The following is an 18,228-nucleotide window of genomic DNA, read 5'->3' on the forward strand; positions in this document are numbered from 1 at the left end:
TGCCAAAACGGTGCCTGAACCGATACTTTTAAAAAGCCACAAAGTGGTGGATGACACAAGAATATATTTTTATTGGACAAAAAAGTTCTTTAAATTGAACAATGTATTAAAAGTAAAAAAAAAAAAAAAAAAAAAAAAAAAAAAAAAAAGAAGAAGTAGTACTATACATTATTAAGTCAATGCAAAACGCAACAACACTAAAACCTAAGCCACCTATCCCAACTACAATAATTTAACAGCTTAAAATTTCAGAAATTCTTTTGCAGAAATATGACTATATGTGATGAGATCTGGGAAAACCCGTCGGATGTAGCGGTGGGACGTTTTCAGGAAATTCGTTTTTCATTAAATTATTATTCTATAACATCTTGTCTATCATCTCTGAAAATATCTCTTCGAAATTCACTTGTTTAGTGCAGAAAAATAGACATTTATTGCAGCAAGCAGAAATGACTGTCTTTCTCTTTTCTTCTTTATTTATTTTAACATCGTGAGATGGCGGAGCACAACAACGCCGTCTAAAGTACTGCAGCTGCTCACTTAACCGATCTTACTCGTCTCAATCTGCTCAGTTTTGGTGATGTCAGTGCCCTAAATGATGTTACGGGCTATTTCACATCCAGAGATGAAGGATCGGATGATGAAGTTACTAAAGAGTCGTCGTCCGATGACAGTCTGTTTTATCACAGTGCGCGAACAGTTGCGCTGCGCTCGCTTTTACTACAAGGTAGGCTGCATTATTTACTAAACATAAAATGGGTGATCAACGGAAAACAAACGTTGTCTGTTTGTCTAATGATGCAGTAGCGCTCCTAACTTGACAGACAGCTCTCGTTAAACCCGTAAAGTGAAAGTGAAAGCCGTCTCACTTTAAAGCCGTTTTTCTCAAAATCCCATTTCTGAAAATCATCGCTATCGGCCAACCTAAGATAGCCATAACGCAGGTTATGTAAAAAATAAAAGTTTTGGAAAGGGACCTGTACTCAGCTTTCATATGGTGTCAAAACCTAAAAAAGGTAAAATTTCACCATGTGTTGGGTTTTCCTAGATCGCATCACATATTTGCCGTCTCTGGCAAAATACGACACCTCTCCAGCTGATGTCTGCAAACTGTCAAACACGGTGCATCCCTCTGCTTTCAAGTTTATTCCACATACCATCAAATGTTTCATTAGGTTTGACGCGTTTTCCCCTTCACACGCAACTGCTGTAAAACATTTGCTGCACGTCGCAGTGTCTGAATCATTTCTCGTGAAATATAGCCACACTTCAGAATGTTTAGTTTTTGGCATTTTAAGTTAGACGCGTTTAACGTAGCTTGCTAAGCTAACGGCAAACCACCTGCTGCAGTCAGAGCAAGTGTAACGATAGTTGCAGCATTCACGCGCTTCTCGGATGGTCTCATTTCCAGACGATTTGTGCTTTTAATTCGAAATGTGAAAATGGATAGTAACTACAAAGATGTCTTGGATTTCTATCATCAAAGTTTTCCGATGTTCACGTGAGTTTTCTCATTCAGTAAATAAATTTTCTGATCATTCTGACACCCCATGAATGCAGTATTTAAATTTAACTAGCGATCATGCATGTTGATGAATCAATGCTTCTACATCCGTGTCATAGCACCAGAAGACAAATATTTCAATCGACAGTTCAAGCATTTAAGTGGCACCGAAATGAGGCACCGAAATTCGCGTTCTGATTCGGTCCGGTACATACCGGTCACATGGGTACCGGGTTTCGGTACCCAACCCTACTCCATGTCAAAGGATCCATTTCTGAGATTCGCTAAATAACATTGGCTGGTGGATGATGAAGGGTTCTTATCATCCGTTTCATCTTACCCAAATAATCCTCAAGTGAAAATCCAGATATTATGTCCAAGATGAACAAGATGCATGTAATCATGAGGAAAGCATCACACCATGACAATATCTACATTGGTCTTCATCACCAGGCGTCCTTTCAAAAGAGATTCAGAAGAGACAGTGAGCTCAGTTTCATGTTCTGCAGGATTCAGATGATGATGACAGTCGTACTGTTGTAGTTTCACAGCATGTGGCTGATTGTCGCTCCACAGAATCGGGCCGTGTACTGTATAGTGTCCCTCTGCCACATAATATTTATATGTGCCGCCAAACAGCGTGAAGTCTGGTCTGTGTCCTTTCCACTGGCATCAGGACACATACTGTATTATACCTGACTTCAAGTAAACTTTTCTTAAATATGCTTCTCAGTTTTAGGGTTTAAGTGTATGTGAACTTTCACCTTATAAATATTTTTTTTCTGTATTGTTACTAAATTTTACTTTAATTGTGTTAATTTATTTTATTATGATTTCATCATTATCATATCAAACATGATGAACAGTAAGAATGATTTGTATAAAATGCACATTACAAACTAAATGTATTATTATTATTATTATTATTAATTACCATGTCACAGCACCTTTTGTATGGGCTGGCCTGGAAGAGAAGGGGGCAGACTGTGTCTAAACAAGATGATGGAGACAAAGTGGAGCAGAGAGTTTCAGTAACACTGTTAACATGACGTGATGAGAACGGGAGGAAGTGAGGGTGAAACCATAGCAGATAATGAGCGTACGTTAGGCCAAAAGTTTTTTGTTTTTGTTTTAGTGTTATGTTATATAAAACATTCAAATAATAGAAAATATATGTGTGTGTGTGTGTGTGTGTGTGGGTATAAACCCTTTAAGTAACTTTAAGTTTGCTCAATTGGGGCCCAGTGGGGATTTTCTGTGGGCAGTCTATCTAAACTTTTTAAAAATGTTTTATGATTGGATTCTAATCAAAATTTTTGTTTTTTAAATTATTTTTATATCTACATGCAAATGTTAAATTTAAATTGTATTTCTGTGACAATGGCAGTAAAATGTAAACAATAAGTTGTCTATAACAAAAATTGAATACAGTTGTACTCATGAATTTACATACCCCTTGCAGAACATACTAAATGTTAATAATTTTAACAAAATAAGAGGGATTATGAAAACTGTATGTTATTTTTTATTTAGTACTGTCCTGAATAAACTATTTAACATGACAGATGTTTATATATACTCCACAAGACAAAATAATAACTGAAATTATATAAATGACCCCGTTCAAAAGTTTACATACCCTTCAGTCTTAATACTGTGTTTCGTTTCCTGGATGATCCACGACTGTTTTTATGTTTTGTGATAGTTGTTCATGAGTCCCCTGTTTGTCCTGAGCAGTTCATCTGCCTGCTGTTCTTCAGAAAAATCCTCCAGCTCCTGCACATAAGTACTAACTTAGTTAGTAGTGGAAAATGCACAAAAAAACTTATTTGACATATGTATGGTAATAATTTTTGCCGGTGCTTTGCGGCAAGCTTTATCATATTGCGTGTGCTTGAACGCGGAACTGTTCCAGCTGCTGCCGCTGACAGAGACACTAAACTCCTTCCGAGCTGGTCTCGAAAGTGAAAGCAAAAGTGAAGTAACGGACGGTAAAGTTTAGGAATGAATAGTATGCGATTTATGACAAAATAGTCCCACAACTGATGGTTCATTTGTTCTTAACGTGTTTCACCTTTAGTAACAACGAATCAAAACGGATACATTTTAAGTGACATGGAAAAAGACGGGGAAATCAGAAAAGCAGTGTGCACATTTGGTTAAAAATGAAAGGCTGTCAACTGACACTTAAAACGAGAAGCATCGCCAGATACTAGAGTAAAAATCTCATCCACAGTTTAGTAAACGTTGGTAACCTCTTTAAGTTATTCTTGTATTGTATTGACTGCTCTGGTGCGTTGCAGTACGGTAGGGCATTGTTTTAATGCTTATCCGAAAAAGATTTTTTCTTTTGTTTGTTTTTTTTTTTTTTTTTTTTTTTTCCCTAAAATCTACCTAAATACATTTATATATGTGCAAATCATTTCACTCCAGACTGCTTTGTGAATGTCATGTCGTTGTAGTGCTTAGCTAAAGTTTTAACCTTATTGGTGTGCCTACCTTATCAAAGTATTTTAATTTATCAGTGCCATGCTGGTGAGATTAGTTCACACCAAAAGTGGGACAAAACATCGAGTTGTTTACATTTAAAGTGAAACACACCCGAGAAATAACATTTTCCAAATTTTAAAATAAATGACCTGTGGGGTATTTTGAACTGAAACTTCACAGACACATTCCAAGACCAATATTACATCTCGTAAAAAGGGGCATAATAGGTTCCATTTAAATTAGTATTTTATTTATTTAAGTGTTTAATTTTATATTTTACTTATATAGGTTACTTATTAGGGATGTGACCAGATCTTGTGGCACGAGGTCTCGCGAGATCTGATGTGTCTCGCGAGACTAGTCGGATCTCGCGAGATCTCATGAGGATATTAGTGTGTTTACATTAGAGCTGCACGATTAATCCTTAAAATATGGATATATATTGTATAGATCTGGATTTAAACACCTACATGATCTTATTCCTGAATGACAACAATTTAGCTATGTCTATCAGGACTAGGGATGTAACGGTATGAAAATTTCCTATCACGATTACAGTGACCAAAATTATCATGGTTATCAGTATTATCACGGTATTGTTAAAATGTGCTGGAAGTGTTTGAAAAGTACTGACACATAAATTACTTCAATTACTTTAGTTTTACATTTAAAAATCAACAAACAACAAATAAAATGACTTTTTGTTTACCTAATCAGTAAAACAATAACAGTACCAATGATGTCAGGATTTTACATGACAACATGACTGACAACCTATATGGCATGTTCAAATATCTAAAGTAAATGATCAAATAAAGCTTTGAAAAAACGTTTCATAAAAGGCAAACCTCACATTTCAGCCTTTAAATAAAGAAAGGAGTTAAGTCAGAATAATAACTGATTAATAAATGATTATGTTTTTTATCTGCTCCATAAATCTAGATAACTTATCTGAATTGTTTAAATGTGTAGAATCCACATAAGTTTGTTTTTCATCAACTGTTATAGGGTATATATATAATATATAATATATAATATACGTATAATATAGGATACAGCAAGGGCATAACAATTCAGTCTGTTTTTTGGCCAGACAAAAACTGCACACAAGCTGAATGTAAATGTAAGTCTCTGTAAATCCACTGAATGTCACTAGATGGCGCTTATGGAAAAGCTGAATTACAGCTGTTTCTGTGAACTTTGTGGATAAAGCAGTATTGTGATCAAGAACACTACTTTAGATGTTACATGGAGTGAAGATGAAAACTAAATGACATCGAATCTTTTCTGAAGACAATCAGAACCTTCAAAGATACATTCGTATAATTAATTAATTCATATATTCATTATATTTATATAATTGCCGATTTATGTTTCTGCCGGTGGGCAAACCCCCAATTGCGAAGTGAGACGCACGGACTGCAAATACACTAGTTACCAAATACAAACATTCTGTCTATGAGGGTTGCGCTTCACTAAATAAAATGATTTAATAAATACATGTTTACAATAAGCACTTATTCGCGCGTACACAGAACAAAGTTTGAGGGCGCATATGTAATATCTGAGGAAGCGAAGAGCCATGATCACTATATATTTGGGAGAGTAAGCCCGCTGCAATATGAGAGATTCGTGCTGGCACCCTCTGGTATTTCAATAATGCATTCTTTGCATTTGCTAATAAAATAACTTCGAAACTGCTTCAAATGAAGAATGAAAGTGAGAACTGAGTCGTAAAAGCTGCAATCCATTTCTTATTGCTTAAAATGAACGGAGACTATCTCGTGTTTTTCCGTGCGTGCTCGATCATTTCCGTGGGAATCGGCGTCTATGCCATTAGCACCCTTTTTAAACATCTCGGCTTTTCCGCCGTCTTTTCACACAAAACGAAACTACTCCGTGTGCCGTGCGCAGATGAGACTGTGCTTTATACTGGACAGTATTTATTTTTCATCAGTTGTTCAAATCGTGGTAATCGAATATGGTTTTAATGATAATTAAAATATGAAACGGTAATACTAACCGTGGGGAATTTTATCATGATTTATCGTCAAACCGGTAATGGTTACATCCCTAATCAGGACTGTTTCACATCGCGAGTGTCAGTGGAGCCTGAGAAGCAGGTTTTGTCGCTGCCCATGTTAATGAATCAGAGGGTCGAGCCCAGCAAACAGGGGATGTCCCCCGGACGTTGCAAACGTCCGTTTAGGTCCGCAGTACGTCCGCTTTGTAACGTTCGCAGGCGGATGTTTGGAGACCCAGGTAGCCAGCGGAATCGGGCCGGTTGCGGCTGAGTGTCGGCTCACTCGGCTATGTGCTGGCAGCGCCAGAAGTGAGCCAGCTCTGGCCCAGTAACGGTTGCCAGATTTGGCTAGGCTTTGGATCAGTGGATCTGGCCCGATTCTGGTTAAGAAACGGCACATTTAGCCGCATTCAGCCCGAATGTGGGCCACAAGTGTTAATCCCAAAAATGTCAGAATTTAAGTTTTCACTCCGTGTGTTAATATTTGGTCTCCACAGTGGAGATTAAACCTGTACAGGCAAACACAATTAATTAATTAGACTCAATTACAAACTTTTACAAAATTTTATTTGTTTTATTTATTTATTTATTTATTTTTTTAATTTTTATTACTATTTTAAGTTATATTTCTATTCATTTTTAGGCTGACCTCAAATAGACTTCGCTTATTATTTGAAAATGTTCCCTTCATCTAAATTATATGACACTTTCTGACTGTGTGTGATCTTCACTCCTAAAATAGAATCTGGCTGTAACAGATCTAAAAAAAAAAATGCTTTCACCCTTTATAATACTATTTTCAGGCTTTATAATCATAATGTGGCATAATTTAAAAACTGATACCTCAACTTTTGCCAAAATATGATTTCATATATTGATAATAGTCATTTTATTTCCAAATAAAATCCCAAAACAAAATGTAGTGAGTAGGATGAGCCAATAAGTGATCCTCTGCTGCCATCTTCAGGTTATGAAATCCGTGAGTGAAAACAACATTATTATTAATAAGTGTTAAGTTATAATAATAATAATAATAATAATAATAATAATAATAATAATAATAATAAATATATTTCAAGGTATACTGACTTAAATTTACATGTCAGATGATAAAAAATAAATGAACAAAATAGATATAAATATAACTTTGGCTATTTTACACCTCACGTGCGAAGCCCGCGAAAGAACCAGAGGTTATATAAGCTGCGGTCCGCTCACATCACGCGCACAGCCGGACTCCCTTTGACTGAGTGGACATGGCTTGACGGAAGAGCTTTCCTCAGGTAAAGTATTTTTGTGTACGTAAGCGTAAAATTGACGGACTGTCATTTAAATGTACCATATCTAAGCCTACTGTTCACATAGATGAGTCTTTTCGTCATGATTTTCTATGGGCCGCTCTTCAGCACCTCCGACTGTTACCGTTAATACCGTTATCTGTGTGACGTCATTTGCGCAGATCTGCTAGGATTGAGAAAACCTCACATTCATGTCGGTCAAGGTAACGTTAGTTAAAAAATATATTCTTTTTACACTTATCAACAATAATACTTTCACGCTTAAATTGTGTTGTCTCACAGATTTGAGAGAGCGCGCGACACTGACGCACACTGAACGCGCGCGCGCGCTCTCTCTACGTGTGTGAGCGAGCGAGAGACAGAAAGACTCACAAGCCAATGCAGCCTATCCTTATCATAATACTACTACTAATAATAATAAGTTTTGTTTTTATTAATGACAAAGAATTACAAGATTTAGCCTATACAGCAGGGAAAAAAAAAAGTCATGTTCAAGTAAAATAATTATATTCAATATGAAAATATTCATTCTTTTTTTTTAGATTGTTGTAAGTGATCAATCTAGCCATTCTGCATCTTGGACTTGCCATATTCAACACACTGGTAAGTCAATAATCATTTACTAAAAATCAGTACATTTCAAGTTGTACAGATATATGCATCTGACTGGTACTGAGTGATTCTTTTTTTTTTTTTTCTCCCCTTTGTTTTTGTGTCAGTAGCTGCTGCACCCCAAATACTCCACAGCATTGAGTGTCTTTGGCTTTGTAAGTATATTTTTTTCAGCTGACTGTCAAACAAATTCACAATATTTTTATGCCGCAGTTTTAATGTATTTCACATACTATGTGAATAGTGTAATGTGCCTTCCTGCTATACTACTTTTAATCTTTTTTTATTTATTTTTTATATTTTTTTGTCAGATTTGTCAAGATCATCTGAAAAGAGTGCATCTGTGCCATGTAAGTAATTGAATGTTATTTTGCTATAGAGCAGATGTGAAGAGTTCAGATGCAAAACCAGCTAAATCCATCTGATGTCTTTCTTTAAAAAATGTTTTTTTATCAGGCTCAGATGTATAGGTTTCTATGTAAGTACCGGTACTTCTGATTGGGCTGAGGCTGGTATTTTAGCGAGTTTGAAGAAAAAGTATTTGATGGACGTATAATATGTGTCGAGAGCATTCACTCAGTATCATTATCTCATTTTTGACCGAGATGGCTTTTAGCTGGTTTTGCATCTGAACTCTTCATGTGTAAATGTATTAAATGTATGTTTTCTTTTAGGAAATTAAAATAGGCCATAATATCTGAAAATTAATTTTGTTGTTCTGACTGAGTCAGGATGTTGTGAATGGTCAAGTATAGGGCCAAAATTAATATTATTAATTTTACTGACATTTTACATGTAACATTTTGAATACTCTATTACTCATATAGCTGTAAACTGCACCATTTCACAGGCTGTGATATTCACCAAAGAGAGCATTGCCAAGTAGTGCAGGGTGCCCAAACTTTTATAAGACTTTTTCTCTTTTTTTGTCATTTTTAAACTGTAAAATTGTATAAGTTTAAAATCAAATCTACAACATATTAAAGTCTGCAAAAAGTGAAAAATTGGTCTAAATACTTTTTAAAATGACTAACCACATATAGTGTTTTTTTTTTTTCTCTCTATCTTCTTCCTAGCTGGTCTTTATGCTAAGCTTCATGTTTAAACAGGCAAACTTGTGCCACATACAAAAGACTGATTTTTTTTAATATATATGTAACGGAGTTAAAATAATGCTAGTTAAATTCAGGCATAAATTGGGAAACACGCCATTGGTTGTTGTACTGCGCTCAATCACGTTCGTTATATCAGGGGGCGGTGCTATGTATTAGCCAGCAGTTTCACGAAGCTTCGCTGCTTTGATGATCGCTCCGTCTTATTAACAGAGTTTTGATTGTTTTCGAGCACAAAGCTCAACTTTAATACTTCAGAAAAGATTATTCAGCTCCTAGTTGTTATTTGTGATGATAAAACAAAGTGTATGTGTGTATCAGCTTTCTTGTAAACTCTGAACCTCTGTATATTTCATTTTAAGACTGACATGCGTCATCATTGAGCTGCCAATTAACCAACCTTTGGTCCTGTATGTTTCAGGTATGTGTTTTATTCGGTTTTTGTCATGTTCTGTCTGTAAATCGTTAGCCGCTAGCATTAGCACACGTGCTGCATACTCGCACGTGCTGAACTGTTGCATCATTTGAGTTGCGTTTTCTGTTCTTTCTTTTTGTTATACAAAAATATTGGTCACTTGAGTTTACGGTTTCACTGCATTGATGTGATTCTAAAAGAGTACAGTTTTGTATTTTATTTTTATGTATGTTTTATTCAGATTTATGTCCACTGTATGTTCACATTCGCTCAGAGAAAATGTAATTAGCAGCAGTTTCACGAAGCTTCGCTGCTGACTGACATGCGTCATCATTGAGCTGCCAATTAACCAACCTTTGGTCCTGTATGTTTCAGTTTGTCTCAGTGTCTGGATAGGAAAATTAAAAGAAGCCTTGAGTGACCACCAACCTGATTTGCAGTGTCCATCATTCCACCATCACCTACACCGTCACATATATATATTTTCTGCAAATACTGCAGTTTGCTGGATGGAGAACCAGAGACGTTTATAAACAGATGGCATGGTGGAAGAAGTCAGCAGGCCTTACAACAACAACAAATCTTCCTGAGGTATGCTACAAATGTTGTTAACATTTACCATTGAGATCACATGAGATCTGACTAACTATGTGTCAATATGTGTCCCCATCTTTATGTCTCTCTTTCATTTATTCTGTCCCTCTTTTAGGATAAACTTGAGGTCCTGAGGGGAGTTTCTATTGTGCTTTTGTGCATTAGTTGATGTCACTTTTTCAATAATAAATTAAAATAAATTTTTCTTATACAGTATTTATATGGTGTCATTCTTACTTGGGATGGGGGGGAGGAGGGAGGTACATGTGTGTGTTATATTTGTGGAAATAACATTGTTAAAAAAAACTGGAGGAAGTCTTTAATAATACGTTTTTGTAGATTTTAGCGAGCCAATTAATTAGGCTATATAGGCTACTTTAGCAAACCAGCTAATATTGCTTTGGTTAATTTTGTTGTTCTTATTAATTAAATAAATTTAGGTCTGCATTTCATATACATTTCCATTGGGAATCCAGACTCGGGCCAGTACCGGCTAATTGTATAATCTATGCTGGCGTGATTGTGGCCCGATGCCGGCAGTGGCGGCTCAGTTTCGGCAGCCGGACTCGGGCCAGCGTACTCGGGCCGATTCTGGCGCGTCATTCACTCCCGTAATTCACATGAGTCCGGCAACCGCATCTGGCCCGAGTCATTTCTTCCGGCTTGCCGGATTCGGGCCGTTATTGGGCCAGATCATTTTGGCTACCTGGGGAACGTCGGTATTTGGTCCGATTTGTAACGTTCACTGTCGAACGTTTGAGGACGTCCGGATTTGGTCCGCTTTATAACGTTCGCTGTCAAACGTTCTGATGGACGTTCTGAGGACGTTCACTTACGTCCGCATTTGGTTCTCTTTTTGACGTTCGCTGGCGGACATTCGGAGGACATTCGCCCGAACCAGTTTGCGAACATCCCTGTTTCGTCCCTTATCTGCCATTTCCATAAGAACACTTGAAAATCCAGTCGCCCATGCTTGGACTTTACCTGACACCTTGCAACTCAGAGTTCATTAAATTAAAGACAAATAAATAAAAATAAAAATAAAAATAAACCCATACTGGATTTTAAAGGGTATTATTCCTTAACACAAAATCCCTTTTTTAACTGTAATAATGGAATGAAAAATGGAAAGATTGGCATTATTTTTATTATTATTATACTATAGTATAAATTATATATTTTAATTAATTGTAAAATAAATTACTTTCATTTATGCAAAAGAAAAAGTAACTTCTGTAATTAAAGATGTCATCAAATCACGAGTCTGTTTCAGCATTTCGACATCAAAAACAAGATGCACTTCAATAATGTAATTGAACCTAGGCTACAATTAGGCCCTATGTATTCCCCATACATAAAAAAAATGGAGGAAAACAAGGAAAACATGAAGAATAGAAAGAATAGAAGAAAGTGGAAAATAACACAGGTAAGACAAATAAATCAGTTCTTTTTAATATTCACATATCAAGCTGTTTGTAAGCTGACAAGAGAAGTTATTTAGGAAAATTATTTTTTTTTTTTTAGTTATTGCATTTAAGACTGTTATGCAGCGCAAAAATAAAAGTGTGAAAGCCAATCAAATGAGCTTGTGATCGAGTGACGTCACTTAGGGTGCGCGCATGTATCCATGGCAACGCTGAGCTGCTGAGTGACAGATAACGGTCTTACTGATGATTTCCTCAGACATGGCCTTGAGTTTTCGCTTTTGTCCGGTCGAAAAGGTATTTATACTTTTATACTTGTAGACATTAGGTACCGTAACCACTGCGTATCTCGTAATACTTAAATTTTATGAAAAGTTTACCTTTTAAAACATTTGCCGAGTCTGTCGGTCGTGTAAGGCTGCTGGCCGTTAGCCTAAACACTTTCGAAGCTAACCTTAGCACCCATATAGAAATGTGATACATGGCCATATATGAGCATATATATAAAACGATAGTTAATATATGTGAACCTATCTGTACATATTTGTAATAACACTGTTTGAATGAGCCATATATGTGACCCTGGACCACAAAACCAGTCTTAAGTCGCTGGGGTTTATTTGTAGCAATAGCCAAAAATATATTGTATGGATCAAAATTATAGATTTCTCTTTTATGCCAAAAATCATTAGGAAATTAAGTAAAGATCATGTTCCATGAAGATATTTTGTAAAATTCCTACTGTAAATATATCAAAACTTAATTTTTAATTATTATATGCATTGCAAAGAACTTAATTTCGACAACTTTAAAGGCGATTTTCTCAATATTTTGATGTTTTTGCACCCTCAGATTCCATATACTTAAATAGTTGTATCTCGGCCAAATATTGTTCTATCCTAACAAACCATACATCAATGGAAAGCTTATTTGTTCAGCTTTCAGATGATGTATAAAGCTCAATTTCGAAAAATTGACTCTTATGACTAGTTTTGTGGTCCAGGGTCACATATGATAAAGAACTTGTACAAACATGTGAATGACCTTTTATTTATTTATTTATTTATTTTACTTTTTACAGAGTTATGAAACTATTTGATCATATAGATCATATAAAATAATATAAAAAGTCGCTGTTTGGATTTTAATGAGCAGATACTTAAGAGTCTATGAATGGATCATTAGCAAAATCGCGGTGTTAAAATCCTGGCGTTAAGGACTTTTAGAATAAAGATTTGAACTTGTGGTGTTAGTCACATCCGGGACATTTGCTCGTGTGCGTGCCTCACCCATTTGGAATATTTTTCACAGAGGCCATTTTCTTCCCTCTCGATGCGGAGCATATGAGGACGGGAAACAACGAAATAAAGTGTTTAATCTTACGCACAAAATGTGTTTTGTAATATAATATCGTTTTATAACGATATTAATGTGCTGTATGCCGCTAAACCTTTCTCAAAGATATTTTTTTCTACTCGCGATGCGGAACAGACGAGAGCTGTGTACTCCTGAACTTCTTCCCAAAGAGATAACGTTATTTCCTTTCACTCGCGATGCGGAGCAGACAGGGGCTGCGTCCGAAAGCTCTAAAATGCTGCCTTCGGAGGCAGTATTCCAAGGCAGGAAGGCATCAAGGCACGTCCGAATTCTAATTCTGCTTCACTTCCTGTCTCCGGAGGTACCTTCATCTGATGGAATTTTGAAGGCAGCATAGATGTATCCTTCGCTGCCTTCGATTTCCCACAATCCTGTGCGTGTGCGTCATTTAGGCTATATAAATAAAGATATTCTGTTGAAATTAGACAAGTTTGTTACTTTATATAATAGATGAGATCTTGACCATGATATACTTTATGAATCGTAATAGTGTAAAAAGCATAATAAATTATATTTTTTTTAATAATAGTATTTAATAAAATGTTAAAAGGGTTCAAATGAGTAGTGAATAAGACTAATATTTACAATATACGACCAATAATAACGAAACAGCCACTAATAACAATGACCTGTTCTGCAATATTACTTGCATCAGTGCTTTTATTTATTTAAGCAAAAAGTAGCTGCCATTCTCAGTCGTCTTCTCCGACGCACAGACCTTCGGTGGGTAATGACACTGAGGTCTTTATGTATTATTAAAGCATTTATATATAACTGTATAAAATCGTTTTTCTACAAATTCTACAACTTAACCGTTAGGTAACCTAGCAACGGCGTCACGTTCTGCTGCCTCTGAAGTCTGTCCGAAACTGTTTTTAGAGTTGCCTTCGCAGCCTTCGAAGTCACTGCCTGATAAGGCAGCGAGGCAGCAAGTCAGCTGACTAGGTTTTCGGACGCAGCCAGGGTATTTATCAAGGAAATACCGGAAGTAAGTGTTTTACCTCAATTGCGATATGTGTTTTATAAGATAATATTACTTTATGACGATATTAACGTTACGCAGTGCGTGCCTAACAAGCCTAAACGTTTCTCACAGATTTGAATTGCTATGCAGTGTTGACGTGGAGGTCGCTTTTAACAGGGAAACGTAAGAAGTAAGTGTTTTGCCTCATTTAAAATATGTATTTTATAACTGTATGCTTCTAAACCAACATATAGTTTCTTACAGATCTCATTTGCTTTACAGTGCTAACGTAGATGTCATTTTTAACAGGGAAAGTAAGTGTTTTATAACGTCATATTGATTTATAGCGAAATTTATGTATTTAAACTGTTTCTCAGAGCAATATTTTCATTCACTCACGATGTGGAGCGGACAGAGAAGTTGGTTTTATCAAAGAAAACACAGAAAGTAAGTGTTTTACTTCATTTACTTGTAATATTACTTTATGATGATATTAATATGCTGTGTGCACCTAAACATTTCTCATAGATCTGAATTGCTATTTAGTGCTGACGTGGAGGTCGCTTTTAACAGGGAAACACTTGAAGTAAGTGTTTTATCTCATTTAAAATTTATGTATTACATATGTATTTATAGTGATATTTATGTGCTGTGCTCTCCTGATTTTTTTCTCAGAAAGATATTTTCTTTCAATCACAACACAGAGCAGACAGGAAAGTTGGTTATATCAAGGAAATGCCAAAAGTAACTGTTTTACTTCGTTTACATTGTGTGTAATATTACTTCATGGTGATTTTAATATGCTGTGTGCACTTAAACATTTCTCATAGATCTGAATTGCTGTGCAGTGCTGAGGTGGAGGTAATTTTTAACAGGGAAACACTAGGAGTAAGTGTTTTATCTTATTTAAAATATATATTTAAGTAAGTGTTTTACTTCGTTTACATTATATATTTTATAAGGTAATATCGCTTTATGATGACATTTATATGATGTGCGCCCTAAACAATCCTAAATGTTTCTCACAGATATTAGTTTCTATGCAGTGCTGACGTGAAGGTCGCTATAACAGTTTCTACAATATTTAAGGTTTGTTGCTAGTCGCAGGGGAAGCCATTAAGCTGAGGGGAAAAGTAAAACAATGTTACACAACCTTCATAACTTAGCGTCCTTTTGCGTTGTTGTGCTGTTGGTGATAGTTTAAATCTGATAATCATAAATAATGATGATTTTTAGTCAACCAAACCTAATAATAAAAAAAGTCATGTTTTTTAAAAAAAACAAAAATCATGAAATTGTATTATTTGAGTCCTAATAAGATGGGAAATAGCAATGAATTTATTTTCTGATTTTTTCAGTAAAGTAATCACTGCAAATAGCAAACATATCAAAGTATTATAACATTACAAAAATATGTTAGACAAATAAAATAATACATTTGAAAATGTATTTATAACTGTAACAAATATATAGTTGCATGCAAAAATAGGGCCTTATTTATTTATTTATTCAAATTTAGTTTTCTGTGTTAATTTTTCTGGTCTTCTTTTTAGTGGTTAAATTTAATTTTATTAATCAAAATGTAATTAATCATGTGTAATTAATTAAAACCATGAATCTTATACAATTTACCGTAAATTTATCAAAAGTTAAGAAAATTTACATGTTTGGGACCCTATGAAATGTTTTATTTTTTCTCACTTTACGTTTTATTGTTACCAAATATGTTTTAGCATGTCTGTTTATTTGAATGCATAAAAACAGCTTTTATTATTTATTTTTTTTTTTTTTTTTTTTTTACAATAGTCTTATGGAATTCTGCGTTGTGTATTTTTCTGGTTATCAGATGAAGGTATAACATATTGATTTAATTGATCTTTTAATGAAAATTATATTTTATTTGTGGCAAATAAAGGAGATTTACTATTAAAATGTAAAACATGGAAGAAATATTGTGTGGAAAAAATTTATACATTTTTATTAATTAATAGTAGTAGTAGTAGTAGTAGTAGTAGCACGTACATTATATTGAATGATGAATAAAGTTAAACCGAACTTTTATTTTGACGGGTTGCCGACTTGCCGTGAATACCTTTAAATTTCTGTGTATATATTTGACCCTTGTTTTACTCAAATGAAACAGCAAAAAGCTCATAAAGTGACTAATGTATTTATGCCCTCATTTAGTGAAACGGCAGACGCTGAAATCACTGCACCCGTCAGTATTACATGTGTAGAAAACGAAACCGCGCATCCGCGCCGTTCATTCATAAAAAGACACGCAGAATATGCAGGATTCATATTTAAATAGTCTTTTGCGGCTTAATATTTACAGATACTAGTCCATATCCCGACTTGATTTAAGTTTAATGACCAACTTTTGATTAATTAATTCAAACTTTGACAAATGCCGTGCAAAATCATAGGGCCATACAAAAAAAAAAACAAAAAAAAAAAACATTCGGGGCTGGAGTAAAAACTTTAGGGGCTAGAGCCCCGAATGATTAGCCCTAGAGACGCCCCTGGTCAGAACCACTAGTAAATTACGTTATTTTATTTAGTTTTCTAATCTTTTTTCTCCAGAATCGTGAGAGAATCATGGTCTCCAATTTATTAAAAACAACTGTGATTCTCAGTTTATCCAGAATGGTGAAGCTGTTGTTTAAATGTTGTTTATTACTGCATATAATTCATTAAAATGGAAGTTTAAGTTCATAAAGTTCAAAATGCACCTACATTTTTTTGCATTTTGTCTTTTTCAGTTGAATAAAAGACTATTTCCCCTATATATTTCATCATTGAGAATTTCTTAAGAAAAGTTTAAAAATCTCGTCTCATCTCGTTCTCGTGAACCCAGTCTCGTGTCTCGTCTCGTCTCGTGGGATAAGTGTCTCGTCACACCCCTATTACTTATTAATTAATGTAACATAATGATGAAGTCACTTGCTCAAGTCATCAAACTGTCAGGCTACTACACTGTACAAACACTGCTGTTAAAAAGGCCAAATTCTATAGTTTTTAAAGGATAGTTTTACATTTCAATTAAACCTGTAACATACTGTTGAAAACAATGCCTTATGGGTGTCACAATATAGAAGAAAACCTTGGAAAGACAAACAGGTAAGTTTGTGATTTTTATTGAGAGCTTGAAGCAGGGAGAAGAGATGTCGAGGCAATAGGTAAGCAGGTATATAGCAGTCTGTAAACTGGACTGAACTCTGGCGGGTAACAGTCCTATGTTTCTTTTTTCCACTGGGCAACTGGGCAATATTTGCAGTTTGCTATGAAGTAGCCTACAGCATTATACTGTGAATTAACAGAGTTCAGAGTCCAAACTCAGATACTGTGTCTGAAATCACACCCTACACCCTCATTCACTATTCATTACATTAATGTAATAGTCTACTTGACAGAGTGAATTAAAAAACAAGTGAGTGAATTTAGACATTGAGTGAACCGCAGAATCAGCAGAAGCAAGAAAAAGAAGAACAGAAACCAACTGAAATAAAAGAACACATCCTCCCTTCAGAGCTCACAGCCATTCCTCATCCAAAACACATGAACACAGACAACCAGAGCAGAGTCTGCAAAATGCTATGAAAGACGGCAGTGGTGGAGGGTTGAACACAATGCTTTGAGATTACCACATCTCATTCAGCACTGAGACAACATCACAGTACAAAGCACATTATATAATAGAACCTATAGCTGTTTTGTAAGCTTTTATGCACTGTTTGTGACTAATCATAAAACCTAAAAAGAACTATAAATATATACTGTATATACTGTCTGCTGTTTGCGTCATGGAACAAAAACTTTACCGACCCTAGCTTTAAATCTCTCAAGATCTGACCAGAGGTTGATAAACGACAACAGCATTGCCAGCTTCACTTATTACAGACCAGTTTGACTTTATTACTTTCATATATGTACAAAGCTTCACCTCTGTTGAAATCACTATATTAATATATGTCAGAGGTTACTACAGCTTACGTAGTTGTTAAATACACTCATGATTAAACCAAATGGTTTATTTAGCGTGCTGTATCTTATACTGATTTTTAAATTATAAAAGTTATATAAAAATGGTCTTTTTTAAATTACCTGTAAAGTTTCCTGCATTTAAAGTTGTTGTTCCTCTTCATGAAAGCAGTGAGTGTTGGGTGGAGTGATTTTACAGGGGTCAAAGACCAGTCTTGCTTTTTTTTCTGTACTCAGGCAGATTCAGGTCATAGTACAAACTAACACAAGATATTGTAAAACAGAGACTGGAAATTTCTATTGTTATATATTATAAGTTAATATGAATTTGAAAATTGAACGAATTGTGAATTATAGTGCTCAATACATATCTCTGGGTTGTATATTGAGATCTTATAATTTCTTATATTAAATATTATCTTAAGTTCTTCTGT

General features: G+C 35.1%; 1 long non-coding RNA gene across 1 annotated transcript; it reads right to left on the reverse strand.

The window, feature by feature from the left end:
• Positions 1-172: 172 nt before the first annotated feature.
• LOC127162481 (uncharacterized) lies at positions 173-17,988 on the reverse strand. The gene is made up of 3 exons (XR_007827364.1): positions 17,918-17,988; positions 3,144-3,280; positions 173-1,962 (listed from the first exon to the last, which is right to left on the reverse strand). It is a non-coding gene; the product is annotated as an uncharacterized LOC127162481 (long non-coding RNA).
• Positions 17,989-18,228: the final 240 nt, after the last annotated feature.

This window comes from Labeo rohita, unplaced genomic scaffold (genome assembly GCF_022985175.1).
Source record: "Labeo rohita strain BAU-BD-2019 unplaced genomic scaffold, IGBB_LRoh.1.0 scaffold_948, whole genome shotgun sequence".
NCBI classification, from domain to species: domain Eukaryota; kingdom Metazoa; phylum Chordata; class Actinopteri; order Cypriniformes; family Cyprinidae; genus Labeo; species Labeo rohita.